The 17,051-nt window shown below is 43.0% G+C and overlaps 1 protein-coding gene across 9 annotated transcripts in view; it reads right to left on the bottom strand.

Moving 5' to 3' along the window:
- Positions 1–9,575, bottom strand: part of tenm4 (teneurin transmembrane protein 4) — a 185,784-nt gene extending 176,209 nt beyond the window's left edge. For all 9 annotated transcript variants that reach the window (XM_088427927.1, XM_088427919.1, XM_088427920.1 and 6 more), the window contains exon 1: positions 9,227–9,575. The gene's annotated coding sequence lies outside the window, so the exon portion shown is untranslated. The remainder of the gene's footprint in view (positions 1–9,226) is intronic.
- Positions 9,576–17,051: the final 7,476 nt, after the last annotated feature.

Here is a 17,051-nt window from a genome sequence, read left to right as displayed (position 1 = left end):
CAAGTAAATTCAAAGTTTAGCTAGCAGCTGTGTCACTTGTTGCTAGGCAAGTGAACCAAAGCGATTCATTGGCCGGCTGATTAAATCGGCCAAAAATAATCGTCCAAATGGCATAGCTACTACGATTTTTAAATATATATATATAATTCTTTACTGTTATCCATTGAAGATATATTCAAAAATTGTATATTGTATTTAGCTAGCAGCTGTGTCACATGTCGCTAGGCAGAAGAGAGCCAGACCTATTAATCGTCCATCTGATTAAATCGGCCAAAAAAATCGTCCAAATGCCATAAACACAACTATTTTTTTACTACCTCCCTACTTTTATCTTTTCAAAACACATATAAAATATTTGCCGTTTGGAAAACACATTCAATCGCCGATTCAGAGCAATTTAGAAAACGACTTAATTATGCTGACATTTAATGACGCTTGTTCATTTTCTTGTCAGCTCAATAAAGAGAAAACCTTGAAAAGTGCATTCTTTTATATTGCCCAAATCTCACCGCGTCTCATGGGATTTGGGTCTCGTCCCATTCTTAGTATTTAGTGATTAAACTGCTGCATTGATACCATCCAATTACTTTGCGATGACAGTTACGCTTTTTGTGAAGGGGTTCTAGAGGTCCATAATCCCTAGCAAGGGGAGCCTAGCCTAGCCTTCTTTGTACTCCCCCAACTTCATTTCCATACTAATCATCTTCTTCCTTCTCCCTTTAACATCACTAGCAATCTTGGGACCCGTGGCTTTGAATTAAGCACTAAAATGCGCAATAAACATGATATTGTAAGATCGAGTCTTTAGCATCTTAGTGACACCGTGACGTTGACCAATAGCAGACCAGCATTATACTGATGTGCTGCAGAGCAGGTAGTTTCATATGACCAGAAAACAAGAGAAATTACCAAAACCGCCTGAAGAGGGAGGCAAACATAAACATAAACCTCGCAGGTCATGACAGTGGTTGATGCGGTAAAGCCAGAAAAATGCCATGAAGAGGAGACGAAAACAGTTAGTATTCCACTTTGTAAAAAATGTAAGCCAGGGACACTGTAACCCGGGGGTCCACTGCATTGTTAAAAGTTCCCGTTTTTTGGGGGTCAACCAGTACATAATATCCATCCATCTATTTTCTATAGCCGCTTATCCTTTGACGCTTGTACGGGAAGTAGGCGGGGGGGACCCTCAACCGGTTGCCAGCCGGGCACACAGGGACAAATATCTATGCGGGACAATTTGGAGTCTCCATGCATGGTTTCGGAGCGTGGGAGGAAGCCGGAGAGCTCGTAGAGAACCCACATGGGCACGGGGAGAACGTGCAAACTCCTCACAGGGCTGCCGGAATTGAACTCGAGACTGTGAACTGTGAGGCGGACGTGCAAGCCGCTGTCCCACCTCCTAATACATAAAAATGTAGTGAAATGAAGTTGGTGTTCAAGCAGATGCCAGAAATATTTCACGCCTCTGAATGTTAATCCGGCTACTTCACATGCTTGTTTGATTTTTTCGTTGTTTTGATATCTGTATCCAACTCTTGACCTTGCTTCTGCGGCTCGCCGTCTCCCGAGCGCCCCGGCGTCTCCCGCCGCGCGTGCATATTGATCACAGCGGGGCGAAAATGCAAAGTTGCGGCGCGCAAAATTGGGAGCGAACGGCCAAGAAACGGCCAAGACGGCTTCATTAAAGCCAAGGAGCTAAACGGAGAGCTCCGATGGCGACGGGGCGGCGACGCGTGAACCGCTGGGGCTTAATTACCTGAGGATTAGGACACATTTCAGCGTCTTGCATAAGATGGCGGCGGTCATGATGAAACGCCACTGGGGGAGAACGTTCTGACGGGAGGGCCAAACAAAAAAAACCTAGCACGTTGTTAGCGGGATGCGCCCCGAGGGACGTGACGGCTGTCGGTGGAACGCTGACCTTCAAACGCGGCCGGGACGTTTTTTTCTTTCTTTTTTTTTTTTGCAAACGTAATTACTGTCACTCCCCGCCCTCACGGTTGAACGCGAAAAAACAAGGCGGCTCGAATCGGAGAGGTAATTTGCCACGCTGTGTTTTAAGGAACACGGGGGCACGTTGGAGGCGACAGTCGGGCTTAGGAAGAAGCGGCGAGCGGCGCTACTTAAAAGCACTCTGTCTCCGTTTTCGTGTATGGGTTCTCAAACGTGCGTTCGGGGGAAATTTGGACCCAAAAGGGACTTTTTGATGCGGGATTTCACAGGAAAAGCAACCAAAAAACACTAGGAGGATGAAATGTCGCATATACAGTGGACCCCTGTGTTACAGCGTCGGCGGATTACGTTTTTTTCATGTTGCAACGCGGAATACTGAGTTTTTTCATCCCCTCAACGGCATTTTTCCAGCTTTGCGACAAAAACAACCGTCATGACCCTAGAGGGTCTGCTGTATTTGTTTTGTTTTGTCTCCATCTGCAGGCGTTTTTAGGTAATTGCACTTATTTCCCGTTCAGTTGCCGAACCGCCTCCATGCAACGTGTAACTAAAATGCTGGTCTGCTATTGGTCGGCTTCACTAGTTTCAAAATGGCGGAATTGTAAAGCTTTGTTCTACCGCGAGTGGTTACAAACCCTATTTATAGTGCATTTTACTGCTTAATTCAACGTTTTTGGGGTTAGCTATGGGTCCCAAGATTGGTAGTGATGTTGACAAGAGAAGTAAGAAGATGATTTCTATGGAACGAAGCTGGAGATAATCAAGAAATACGAAGAAGGCTAGCCTAGCCTAGGCTACCCTTACTAGGGAATTTGGGCGGATTCATCTGGTAACACGGGGGCCCACTGTATTGTCAAAACATGATGACTTTCAATATGCCACGTTGCCAACCCTTCTAAAAACAGGAGGGTGAGAGGTACACCCTATAGGTGTCAAATTTAGCTCATGTCGAGCTCATCTTTTTAATAACCTCCAAGGGGCAATTTAGAGGTAAACAAAGGGAGACAGAAGTAGTACTGACGTATTGATTTTGAACTGCTGTTTCACCCGCTACCGAGTATATGCGACCAGGCGTGTTACTCTTGCGTTGGTGCAGTATTCTAACAATCCAAATGAGTTGGTGTTTCTTCTGCTCTTATTCCTTCTCGTGAAGATATGTTCAATCTGTTTTGAAGGTTTTTTTCGCGAAACTGCAGCCACTGGATGTAAAATGTCTTCTTGCTCTTTCTGACTCCTCCGGCACCCGAGCGGCCCTTAATGAATGCTGAGACAGCACGAAGGACCCCCCCCCCCATCAAACAATTGAGCGGATGAAGAGCCTTTATGTGGGTGCAGGAGGCGTGTCCCGGGGGTTAGGCTAACACCTGGCTCCCCGACGCAAACAACGACAACGGTGACTTAAGAAAGTAATCCGAGCCCGGAGCTATACGAGGCCTCGTATTTTTGCACCTGCTCTCTCGCAGGCTAGACCCGACGCATCCCGAGATGCGGTGTCATATTTTATGACGGCCACCAAAACCAATTCAATGATGCGCACCTTTTTATATCGGACAATAATTCACCGGATCCTCTCGGCGGTATTTTGTTCTGCTGGAACATTGGGAAGATTCCGGACCCGAAAAATATAAAAATGTATTGTATAAGTCTTGGCCTACATGACTTTTTTTCATTTGAGATTTTCAATTGTCCTTGTCAAACTTTTTTTTTTATATTGCGGGAAACGTTATAGTTCTAGTTTCTGAGTGTGGTCAAATCAATTTTAAGCGTGTGCGTCGCCGCGTTTTGAAATCAGAGGTCGGACAAAAAATATTCAAAGGATAGATTGGAAATAAAACATTTTAAATGGTTAAAAGTTGAAGACAACTCGCAAGTTTGGTGTTTTCGCCCGATGAGTTTTCCTAAAGATGCAACCCGCGGGCGGAGATCTGACGCGACAGTACCGGCGGCCATCTTGGTCAGCTACCTCCCCAATTCAACACTCGGCAAACTCTTGGTAAGATTCTGACAAATCATCAGTCATTTTCGCAATTTTTCATTGGAAGACGACACGAGGGAGCTGAAATTTCACCCAGACGACGACAACATGTCAAAGTTCAACACGGCACGACCACTTATCACATTAGCAGTAGCGTAGCGACCCTTGACTAAAATATCGTGAGAAAAGCGTGTCATAAAATGACCCAAAAATGGTCAAAAACTCCAAAAGCGTTAAAAGAAAAAAATACGCGGCGTATCTACCCGTACCAAGTTTACAGAAAATCATCTATCGGGCATCTAAATTAGCCTCTGCGCGTCACATCCAAACTAATGAAGACATCGCAACAAACCGAAAAAGAAGACGCGGCGAGGTCAGACAAGCTAAATGTTTTTCTGCTCCTTTGAGAGAACGCCGAGGGAAAAGGTCAAAGGGCAGGTCGGCGCGCGGCCCGGCCCTTTCGCGGGTGACTTGAAAACGGAGTTGGGCCAAGCGCGTGAGCGTCTGCTAACGTACGCGGCGCGCTGCGGTGCGCCTTCCCTTTTGATGGACGAGGTGCGCGCGTGACGCATGGCAGAGCGGCCTCGCTAAACGTAAAGCCCCCGGGCAAAAGAACACTCGGGGTGCGCATGCTGAAAAGGCAGTTGGACAAGAATTATTGATTCCTCAGACACTTTAGAATTACTGACATCAGTGGAAAAAAATGACTACACGCACAGATCCGTGTTATGATTTCATTTATGCTTAAAGGATATAAACGGACCGTGCCAGCATATTTGCGCTTGATCCATTCTTCTCTTGTTTCATGTTCTATGTGGGTGTGTGTGTGCACATATTCACATGTATATATGTGTATACACATATATACATACATTTATATTTGTATACACATATAAACATACAGTACATATATATGTGTATATACATACATACATATATATGTGTGTATATATACACACACGTGTATGTGTATACACATATATGCATATATATGTGTATACACATACATACATATATGTGTGTGTGTGTGTATATATATATATATATATATATATATATATATATATATATATATATATATATATATATATGTGTGTGTGTATAAACATGCATGTATATGTGTATACACATATAAACAAACATATATTTGTATACAATATATACATATATATGTGTATACACATATACACATATATACATATATATATGTGTATACACAAATACACATATATACACATATATGTGTATACACATATAAACAAACATATATATTTGTATACACGTGAATACATACTGTACATATATCGTATTTTTAGGACTATAAGCCACAACTTTTTACTGATGATTTCAGACCTTATTTTTTAGGCTTATGTCTCCAAAAATGAAAACGCTATTGTAATTCTTCACTTAATTCCTTTTTAAAATGATATGTATTAAATATATAACTGACAATGTTAGAGCAATTTGAATATTGCCAGGTGAAAAATCCCGATTTCAGAGAAAAACGCGTATAAAGATATGGCACTTTTTTTTTTTAAATGGTATGCATCATCTGCTAATCTTTTTATTTTGCACTTTGATTACAATTTAAACTTTTTGCCTACTGAGAAATTAAAATCAAGACTTTAAGGAGGTGGCGTTTATATAAATGTCAAAATGGACATCTGCGGCCATTTTGGGCGGAAGTTGGCATTTGCAGGCAAATTCCAGGGCGAAATTTTATTTGGGAATTTACACAAATGAGCCCTAATGGAAAGCAGGTTTCTGAGACAGATGGACCCCGCAAAATGCAAAACCGTCTCATGCGGGCGCCGCATGCCGGCAAAGTTTGATAATTATTTCCTGGATTTGCAATTAAATGGAATTGCTCGGCCCTCTAAATCACTGCTTGCATCTTTAATTATGCATGCATGCATTTTGTAGCGCTGCCCGAATATGAGGCAATACTTTGCCCCTTTTGCGTTAGCAAAACATCAATTCAACCTCGAATTATTTACTCACAAATGTATTTAAGGACATATTTGGGCCAGCTTGGTCAAACGCACATTTTTACACGGTTACCGAATTTTCCGCACTATAAATTGCACCGGATTATAAGTGGCACCTTCAACGGATGGCCTATGCATTATAAGGCGCATTGAATAGAAGCTACAGTCGTGGGCTTGCGCTATGCATCCACTAGGTGGAGCTGCGCTTATGGGAATGGCAACCAAGCAATCAAGGAACATAATTGTGATTCAATTAAATTTTCATTGTAAAAAAAAAAAAAACTCTATAACTGAAATGCAGAGGCAAGAAATTGAAGAATTTTAATGGCGATGAAGTTATTTGGATTTTTCGTCCCCCAAAGTAAAAACGTGTATTTTATGCACTATATAAGGCGCACTGTCAGAAAACTGAAGGCTTTTAGGTGTGCCTTATAGTGCGGAAAACACAGTGTGGATTGTATCTTCTGCCATCTAGTGGCAGATCATCGAATTTTTCTGCCTGTCAATATACATCGTTAGCATGGATTGATGAACAAAGACGTCACGTTTTATCGATAGTGACAAGCTGGACTATTTAATCAGTTATCAGTTGGTACAGGTGTACCTAATATTATGGCGCTTGCAGCTGATTTTCTAGTTTCCCGTCTGCTGTACCGAGCCATGTTTCTTTTGTGGCGTTCACAATAGCAAAAATTGCTTTCTCGCATTCACGCCATTCATAACAATCGCAATCATTATCATTATTACTTGAAAGGTGCAATCAAATGTATTTACTCCGGAAGGAGCGAGACGGAACGTGGTTAGTTCAAACGCTTACGGGGCGATTGTGGGGACGCGGCCGGGTCCGCTGTCAAAGCACACCCAGTCATTCCTCATGCGGGCTGCCAAAGTTGAAGGAGACGGCGACGAGGGGGAGGAGCTCGTCGGCGAGACGAAAGCCAGGGCCGAACAATGTGGCGATGCCCCCCCGGTGACCCCTTTGAATGTGACCTCTCATTTCCAAGGTTACACGGAATACCGTTGTCATACGCGGCTTTGGAAAAACCTGATGATTTTATGTATTTATATATATATATATATATATATATATATATATATATATATATATATATATATATAGAGAGAGAGAGAGAGAGAGAGAGAGAGAGAGAGAATCTCTTGACACCAAAATACAACATTAGGACAAATAGGAAATTTTGAGATTTCTCCCAAAATAACCTGCTTAAAGTCTCCATTTTAAATTCCCAGCAGCACCAACATTAAAATTGTCATCCTAAATTGATGAAAAAAAGTCATTTACACAAACCATTTGTACCCAACTGCTAGCTTAGCGCTTGTCTGCAGCCTGATAGAAAATACATTAGCCTGCAAGCTAAAAAACGTTTGACACACAAACTATTTGTAGCCAACTGCTAGCTTAGCGCTTCTCTGCAGCCTGATAGAAAATACATTAGCCTGCAAGCTAAAAAAACGTTTGACACCCCCATCTATGTATGGACAACCAATAAAAGGTGAAAACAGCATCATGTGACCCATCTGCAGGACATTGAACAATATTTGCGCTAATTTTGTGAGATTAATTATCCCACTTGATGCTCATGGTTTTGATAAATTTACAGTTTTAACTTAGAGAACATTCTGCAGAAAAAAAAGAGACAATGTTAATCATTACATTTTCCGCAGTATAATCGCGGGGCTCCGCCCCCTTCTGTATGCCTGTTGGTGTTTGGGAAGCTACCAAAAAATGCATTTTTAGAGTCTATCCAGATTACTTTTGCTGTAATAATACCAAAAATAACAGCCGACGGTTCATCCATCCATTGCATTTTCTCCATTAATAATTTTCTTTAGAGCTAAACTGGATTACGGAAAGCTCGGAGCCATAATTCGGACCCGAATTCTCGACTTGCCCTTGACCGAATTATTCACATTTCGCTGAAAGTTCCTTGTGAATCCATGAAATGATCCAACTTTAAGCCCCGCCCACACCAGATTGCATAGGCAAGAAAGCTAAGCAAAGTTAGCATTAGCGATCCGTTTCGGATTTAGTATTGCTACATGCTAGCCCTTCCAAAGCCACGACGAGCCCAAAGTGCTATAAATCAACATCCTATTACGTCGGCGTACACCTCAAAGGACACACACCGCGCCACACAATGAAACACAATCATTAATGGAAGAGCGGACACAAGTCTTTTCTCGTCAGCCAATCGGAGCGGGGGACGGTCCGAGCTACTAGTGCTGCAGCCCCCACCGCCCCAACAATGGCTCCCGGGGGTCCCACTCACTCGCTCGCTCGCTCTCGCTCACTCTTTTTACTCATACACACTGTTTGGGAACTTCTCAAAATAAAGCTTATCAACAGCACGGTGATTTGGAATTAGATTCAATTAACTATAAAACAATAATAAAGCTAATTTTTCGAGGATTTCAGACTGGAACGTTTTATTCCGGAAAAGGGAAAACGCATTCAAAATGTTCATGTATTATGATATATGTATATTAGGGAGGGGCGAGCAGTGATATTAGTATTGGCACTGATCCGATACCTGACCCCGTTACCAGGTATCAATACTCGTGACGGCGTCTATAGTACTATAGTAGAAGTAGTGTATATTACTATTTGGACTTTCTGAAAATCCAGGAGGCAGCTTTGGACAAATCCTAAATTGGACATTGCTGAAAATTCATCTTTTCGTCAATAATTCAAAACTAATATCCGCAACATGGGCCTGCTTTTGTCAAAATTAATATTAAGAAAAATGCTATATACAATTAGATCTAGCTTACTTTACAATGATGTGTCAAGGGGGCGGGGATTGGACGATCCAACATCCCTAACATATGTACATGTTTATTTTTAAATTAGATCTAATTTACACATCCAATCAAAATCATATTTAAAAACACATTGCCGTTGTAACTCGTGTAAATATTCAAAAAGAGTATCGATATAAGGTGGCTCCAAACGATTCTCCAAAAATAATACGAATCAAAAGGATTTTAAATGAAAACGTTTCTTTTTCCCAATTAAAACAGGACCACCATAGTGCAATTTGCAAAAGTCCGCCCCCCCCCCCCCCCCTTCCAAATCCCATTAAAAAAAAAAAAAACGACCACACGTATGCAGGACATCCTACGGCCAATTTCACGTATGAAGGCAAAACATGCAGGTAGAGCGAGCGAGCTGCGCGCGGCCGGCCGGGACCGAAGGTGCGGTTCGGAGGGGAGGGGGGGGTCGAGAGAAGAGGGGAGCCACATCTGCGTGCACGATGTCTATCTCAAAGAGCGTTTAGTGCATCTTTACCATGTTGGAGACAATGCAGCAGGTCCCGTCCGGGTCCACACTTCACTCGCCTTTATTCCCACAGTGCGCGATGCTGCACGAGAAAAAAAAAAAAAAAAAGGGAAGAAAAAACAAGGAGAAAAAGCGTCCTGTTCTCCTTCCGTCCGGGAAAAAAAAAAAAAAATCTCAAAAGGAAGCGAACGCACGTTGCCGGAATGCGTGCGAGCGTTCCTTGGAATTAAGGGGAGGGGTGCGGGGAGAGGGGAGGGGGGAGCAGGAAAACGAGGTGTCACCGTGCCAAAGCGGCCGAGGCGACGCGCATGCAGACGAGCGACAAGCCGCTTGTGCTTCTGCTGCTGCCGCCGCTGCGTGCTCCCACTCACTGAGCGGCGCGCGGCGAACGCTGTGCGTGGACGCCCCCTTCGCCGAGAGGAGGCTGCAGGCCCTGCAACTGCCCCCCCACCCCCCACCCCTCTCTCTCTCTCTCTCGCTCTCTCACGCTCTGCATATTCACATTCACCAGAGGTGAGTCCCGCCCATTTTGGCGCGCTCCGATTCGATTCGGAATCCAGTTCCGATTCGATTCGGGATGGAATTCCGATTCCATTCGATGTGCAAGTATTTATTGCATTTCGGTTTCAGGAAGGTGTCTTTTTTCCACATCAACCGAACGTGGTAAACTGCGAAGATAGCTGTAAATCATCCGTGTCAAACTAAGGGACCCCGGGGCCCGCAAGGAGGTTCAATCTGGAATCTTTCGCGAAGCATCAAAGGCAAAAAAAGAAAAAAAAAAAACAAAACGAACCAAACATATTACACGAGTCCGTTTTCTAGATTCTATAACAATGTAATAGTCTTGTTTTTTTACAATGTAAAACAATGTTAACCCTTTAGACTGAAGAGGTGTCAAACTAAGGGGCCGCGGGCTGGATCTGGCCCACAAGATGATTTAGTGAAGCATAAAAAAAATAAAAAAAAGAAACATATTGGTTCACTCTCTACAATACTGTAATGCCTTCGCATGTGTTAAACCTTCAGAATCGAAATCGGTGTCAAACCAAAGGCTTGCGGGCCGGATCTGGCCCGCAAGGAGGGTCAATCTGGCCCGCAAGATGATTCATTGAGGCATAAAAAAAGACTGAACATATTAGTTCACTCTCTGTAATACTGTAATGCCCTCGCATGTGTTAAACCTTCAGAATCGAAATCTGTGTCAAACCAAAGGCCCGTGGGCCGGATCTAGCCTGCAAGACGGGTCCATCCGACCCGCGAGATGATTTTGAGAAGCATTAAAAAAAATTGAAAAGAAGCAAATGCGTTTTTCCACAGTCTATAATACTGTTCTGCCCTAGCCTGAGTTAACCCTTTAGAGCAGGGGTGTCAAACATATGGCCCGGGGGCCGGATCTGGCTCGCGAGGAGATTCAAGCCAGCCTGCAAGACGATTTGATGAAGCGTTAAAAAATAATAAATAAATAATAGGACGGAACATTAGTCCGCTGTCTACAACACTATAATGCCTTCGCATGTGTTAACCCTTTCGATTCTAAGGGGGGGGCAAACCAAGGGTCCGTGGGCCAGATCTGGCAACACTATAGTTGTCTTTTCAAATTAAGAGCAAATTAAACGGAATATTGAACAAGTTATTGCTAGATTGTTGTTGTGACTCTTTTGCAAAACTTGATGTCGCTAAGCCTCGAACGCAATGCAATGACGCAATTTTCCCTCATTTTTCGTCGACTAAAAGACAGGGGTGCCCTAACACTTTGACTCGAGGCCCAAAATCCGATTGGAAGAAATCAATCGCCACCTTTGACACGCACAGTTTGGAAGGTTAAGACAAAACAAGCAGCTGTTCCACTCCCGCCTTTTGTCCCGCTTCTAAATCCTCTCGATGGCGGCGCTCGGTCCGAGGCGCCGGTTCAAGAGTTCCTGGCCCTGGAAGTGTGCGTGGTCACCCCGAAGTCGGAGGGCGGCTCGCGGGGTTGGGGGTTGAGCTCTTCGAATTCGCCGCATTGTGTGCCAAGAAGCTAATCCGCGCGGGCCGACTCTGGGTGTGGCTAAAAAGCGGAATATGCTTTCACATGTTAAAGCGGAGACGGGGGCTGGCGCGGGGGATTTGGCCCGCCGCCTGTGTGGGAATGCTAGATTTTTGCGTGGCGCCCCGACAACATTCGTGCGCCTTTTGCAGAAAGAGGCGGAGTCAGCAGCATCGCTGGGACAATGCGAAGGTGCGCCATCCGCGACCTACATGATTAGCACTGAAGGTTGTGACTGTATTTTTTCAATTCACCTTTGTGAGTATATTAGTGCTTGGCCCTTGGATCCCACTTCTGACACCCAGTTTTGGGACAGCTTTTCATCCTAGGTATTGAAACACTCAAAGCGTTCTAATTGTCTCAGGATGTGGAGAAAATATCTTACAAACGTGGCTGGGTGTGACTCCATGGATCCCGCTTCTGACATCAAATTTTTATGTCCTAATGGATGGATGGACGGACGGGCCGAACGACAGACCAGCATCTCCGTCATGTGACGACAACAGAAAATAAGTGCAATTACTTAAAAACGACTGCAGATGGAGACAAAATAACACAAGTACAGTCAACCCCCTAGGGTCATGACAGTTGTTTTTGTCACAAAGCGGGGAAGATACCGTAAAGAGGGGATGAAAAAACTCAGTAATCCACATCGCAACATGAAAAAAACATAAGCCAGGGACGCTGTAACTCGGGGGTCCACAGTACTCTTTTTGACCCTCGGTGGACAGCCTCAAACTCCAAATGGTTCGCACTTGAATCCTGATTCAGATACCAAACGTCGCTAATAATGACGTGTATGTCAAAAATGCAAATTGAGCAAACAACAAATTTGCACCATGTGGGCGGCACCCTAATAACACAACTCGATGTTAGAACTTGGACCCCACTTAAAAATCAAATAAAAATGAAAAAAAAAAATCAAATAAAAATAAAACAGCTGTAATTTGAATACTGCGATTTCGTGACATTTTTGCTCTCGCTTATCCCACTGTCAGAATCGAATACGCCCAATCGATAATCGGTTTATCCCGACTTGTATGACTTTTTCCGACGTCAAATCAGATGCGACGGGAAGGAAATTCCAAATCCGGTCAAGGCAGATCCAACCGAACCAAACCGCAACGTTTACATAGGCTCAAACCGGATTCAAATGCGGATCGGATCCAGATTATCCGTCATTTGACAAACGATCATAAACACGCGTAAAATATTGGCGGAGGCTTTTGCGGCGAGCCAAAATCCCCGAGCCAAAGTATAGCGTAAATGATATTGATTTTATTTTCAGGTGTCGACAGCGTGTTTAAGCCCCGACCGGCGCTCTGTGAGTCTTCTTGTGTTTTGATGTTTCCTTTAAATAATTTACCAGGTTTGCCGCCGACTTCAGCGCGCGCGCGTTCTTTTGTTCTTGTCGTAAGCAGAAAAAAAGACGGGAAAAAAAAAAAATCAGGTTTGCTTTCGAGACAAGGCTCAGTGCTGCGACTCCCAATTATTCGCCCCATAAAAGCCCTAATTGGGCTTCGCTTGGCTTTGCTCTACGCCGCCTCCCCGCCCTTTTTTTTTTTTTTATTTTTATTTTATGGTTTTGCCCTTCTTCTTATTTTGAAATCTGACTTAATCATTAAAAGACGAGCTTGTGCTTCGTGACACGTCTGATGTTTTATCTTCGGTTTATGATCTTTTTTTTTCTATCAAAAGGCTGCGATTCAAACGTGTAGCTTTGCATCAGGTTGATTCCGGTTAGGTGGCGTTTTGATCAAAGGGCGAGATGGTGACAATTTAGTGTACCTTCCTTGCGTTGACGTCCTCAATGAGTCACTCGGAGTCAGAATGAGAATATTTCAAAAAAAATAAAATAAAAACACTCGTGCGCAGTGTTCCCTCGCTTCGCGCTGGTTCAATTATTGTGGCTTGACATCATGGGGGATTTTTATTCTTAACTCACCACAATTTTTCTTATGTTTCTTCCTTTTAAGTCAGACCGGAAAAAAAAATGGTAATTTTATTTATAACTCATTCAGTACCGGCCTGTTTGAGCTGAAAAATCCTTCAGAAGACAAAACTTTCCCGTTGTACATCAAATTACGTTTATTATCGATCTGCTTAATGAGAAAATATCGTCCACAATTCAAACCTGAATACTAAGGATCTTATATTACGCAACGTTCATCCCCCTTTGATGGTTCTCAGTTCCAATTTTTTTTTAATTCACTGCAAACATGAATCGCAAAGCATCGGTTTTTTTAAAACAATCGTTTTTTAAAATTATAGTTGTCACAAGGCATACATAAATTCGAAAGTTTGTGCCTAAAAGGAGACGTGCGATTTCAGCCTATATCCTACGGTTAGGAGATTACTGGGGAACATTAGTGGCCGCTCGCTACGCTCTGGCGCACTGTATGTTGTGTGTTGTAAAAGAAAAGAAAGTTTGTGCCTAAAAGGAGACATGTGCGATTTCAGCCTCTATCTTACGGTTAGGAGATTCCTGGGGAACATTAGTGGCCGCTCGCTACGCTCTGGCGCACTGTATGTTGTGTGTTGCAAAAGAAAAGACAGTTTGTGCCTAAAAAGAGACATGTGCGATTTCAGCCTCCATCCTAGGGTTAGGAGATTACTGGGGAACATTAGTGGTCGCTCGCTACGCTCTGGCGCACTGTATGTTGTGTGTTGCAAAAGAAAAGAAAGTTTGTGCCTAAAAGGAGACATGTGCGATTTCAGCCTATATCCTACGGTTAGGAGATTCCTGGGGAACATTAGTGGCCGCTCGCTACGCTCTGGCGCACTGTATGTTGTGTGTTGCAAAAGAAAAGAAAGTTTGTGCCTAAAAGGAGACATGTGCGATTTCAGCCTATATCCTACGGTTAGGAGATTCCTGGGGAACATTAGTGGCCGCTCGCTACGCTCTGGCGCACTGTATGTTGCGTGTTGTAAAAGAAAAGAAAGTTTGTGCCTAAAAGGAGACATGTGCGATTTCAGCCTATATCCTACGGTTAGGAGATTACTGGGGAACATTAGTGGCCGCTCGCTACGCTCTGGCGCACTGTATGTTGTGTGTTGCAAAAGAAAAGAAAGTTTGTGCCTAAAAGGAGACATGTGCGATTTCAGCCTATATCCTACGGTTAGGAGATTCCTGGGGAACATTAGTGGCCGCTCGCTACGCTCTGGCGCACTGTATGTTGCGTGTTGTAAAAGAAAAGAAAGTTTGTGCCTAAAAGGAGACGTGCGATTTCAGCCTATATCCTACGGTAAAGGAGATTCCTGGGGAACATTAGTGGCCGCTCGCTACGCTCTGGCGCACTGTATGTTGCGTGTTGTAAAAGAAAAGAAAGTTTGTGCCTAAAAGGAGACGTGTGCGATTTCAGCCTCCATCCTACGGTTAGGAGATTATTGGGGAACATTAGTGGCCGATCGCTACGCTCTGGCGCACTGTATGTTGCGTGTTGTAAAAGAAAAGAAAGTTTGTGCCTTAAAGGAGACGTGTGCGTGTTCAGCCTCCATTCTACAGTTAGGAGATTACTGGGGAACATTAGTGGCCGCTCGCTTCTACAATTGGGGAAGCAGATAACGAGCTAACTAGCATCACTTAGCGCTCTGACGTCGCTTCACAACGTACATTTAGCTTGAAAAAAAAATCAATTGTTTGTTTTTCCAAAAATAATTTTTAGCTAGTTAAACATATTAAGTTTTAGGGGAAATTGCAGTATGCTTAGCTCCACAATTGCCCCCCCCCCCCTGAAGAAAAATAATTAGTAGTGTAAAGTTTTCATGTTCACGTTAGCATTTTGTACTCAGCAAGTATAAATATCTGGAAAGAGTAACAATAGTAACGCCAAAGCATTGTTGTTGCAAAATTTGTATCGTCAAAATATAAAAACAGTTGAAGCCTTTTTTTTGGAGGGGCGTACGGCACGCGAACATGTAGTCTCCAGCATCCCAGGCAAGCCACGCGCTAGGTAGCGCCCGGAATCAGCGGCTATAAAAAGTAATGATAGGCGGGTCGTGACACGCCACACGACTCGGTTATGCGCCGCCTTGCGTTTTTACAAGGCGGTGGCCCGTCATAACTCAGACGCTTTTTATGGGAGGAAGTGTGTGCGGCGGGAGAGCTTTTAGCATTCGGTCGACTTGTGCCTTTATTGCGAGCTAAGATCGTACTTTTCCAGTGGTTAGCGCAGCTGCCTCGCATTTTTGAGGTTCGGGCTTTGAATTTGGGCTCCGGTTCGTTTTTAGATGTGAGGCGCCAGGATTTCTTCCACTTATAACCCGGTTTAACCCTTCTGTTGTGTTTTTGTTCTTTTTTAATCGCAAGGAACAACATTTTTGGTTTGTATTTCGTCACCCAAACAGTGATGGGAAAATGAGGCCTCGTGAAACACTTGCGGTGTTTTGTTTGCTCCTCTAGATGGCAGTCTCGATTTAAAGGTTCAAGGTAAATTTTCATTGCAATACCCTTTATTTTTAAACTAAGAGCACCATCTAGAGGAGTAAAAATATATCACAAGTGTTTCATGAGGCTTCATTTAACTACTAAATGTGGGCAAAATGTTTAGAATCCAGATGTAATTAATGTCTTTTAACCCGTAATGTATGTTCAAAAAACAGCAATCATGTCTCTGGATAAATATGACTTGGATTTATGCAAAAGTGTGTATTTTTTTTCCCATTTTTTGAAACGTACTCAACTATCAACCATGATTGTAACTTAAGTGTTGCTGCTGCTACTTTGTATTTCTCTGGAATGGTAATCACATCATGGGTCAATTTGACCCGGGGTCTTTCATAATTAACTCAAAGCGTCAGAAAACTATTTTTGGTTTTGTTTTGTTTTCGCACATAATTTATATGCTTGGTAGCATCATTTATACATCCGACACAAATTCATAAAACAGCGGTCGTCACAATGATTTTTTCGCCACCTGGAAATAAGTGTGACATCACACCAGTTATTGTTTCCAGGAAGTACTCAAAGTAATTACCGTATTTTCTGCACTATAAGGCGCACCTAAAAGCCTTAATTTTTTTAAAAACTAATAGGTGCGCCTTACAATCAGGTGCGCCTTATATATGGATCAATATTGAGACTGGGATTCGTAGATGGGGAACGAACCGATAAAGTAAGCTTTACCCTTTTCTTTTGTGTGTTTACAAGGTTGCTCATATTGACATTGTTATTATGCTATTGAAAGTTTAGCGTTATTATTTGAGTTATTATTGTTATTACTTTCAGTATTACTATATTGTGATTGAAAAGGTTTTAAAATATGTCATTAATTGAGGGTGAGCCCTATAATCCGGTGCGCCTTATGTATGGAAAAAAGTTTGAAAATATGTCATTAATTGAGGGTGCGCCTTATAATCCGGTGAGTCTTATAGTACGGAAAATACGGTAATTATTAACCCTAAAGCAGTTGGTTACTTTGGTACTTTAGTACCTAATCTTCAGTTCTTGTTTACCTGAAGTAATCATGTACTTCAGTAAGTTAAAACAACACAAAGTAAAAATGTATATTGTGGGGTTGTGTTGAATCGAAATGTCAAGTTTTCAAGTTTTGTTTCACCTGGAAGCAATTAACTCCACGTCATATATTCTTCCGACACGCTGCAAATGAATAACACGGCGGTCGTCAAGACAAATTTTTCTATCACCTGGAAATGTGTGACATCACGGGGAAAACTTCTATATTTAAAGGTGGGCCTTTTTTCAAATTTGATCGAAAGGCTCACACTTGGGAAACGCGTGACGTTTACTTCATTAGCGTGCGTCTGCGCGCCGGGTTTCGTTTCAAGGAAGTAGAGCGCCCCCCATTA

Source organism: Hippichthys cyanospilos, chromosome 11 (genome assembly GCF_059441005.1).
Source record: "Hippichthys cyanospilos isolate Australia breed blue-spotted pipefish chromosome 11, RoL_Hcya_1.0, whole genome shotgun sequence".
Taxonomy (NCBI): Eukaryota; Metazoa; Chordata; class Actinopteri; order Syngnathiformes; family Syngnathidae; genus Hippichthys; species Hippichthys cyanospilos.
The sequence above is the reverse complement of the archived record's forward strand: the minus strand, read 5'-3'. Positions and strand labels throughout refer to the sequence as shown.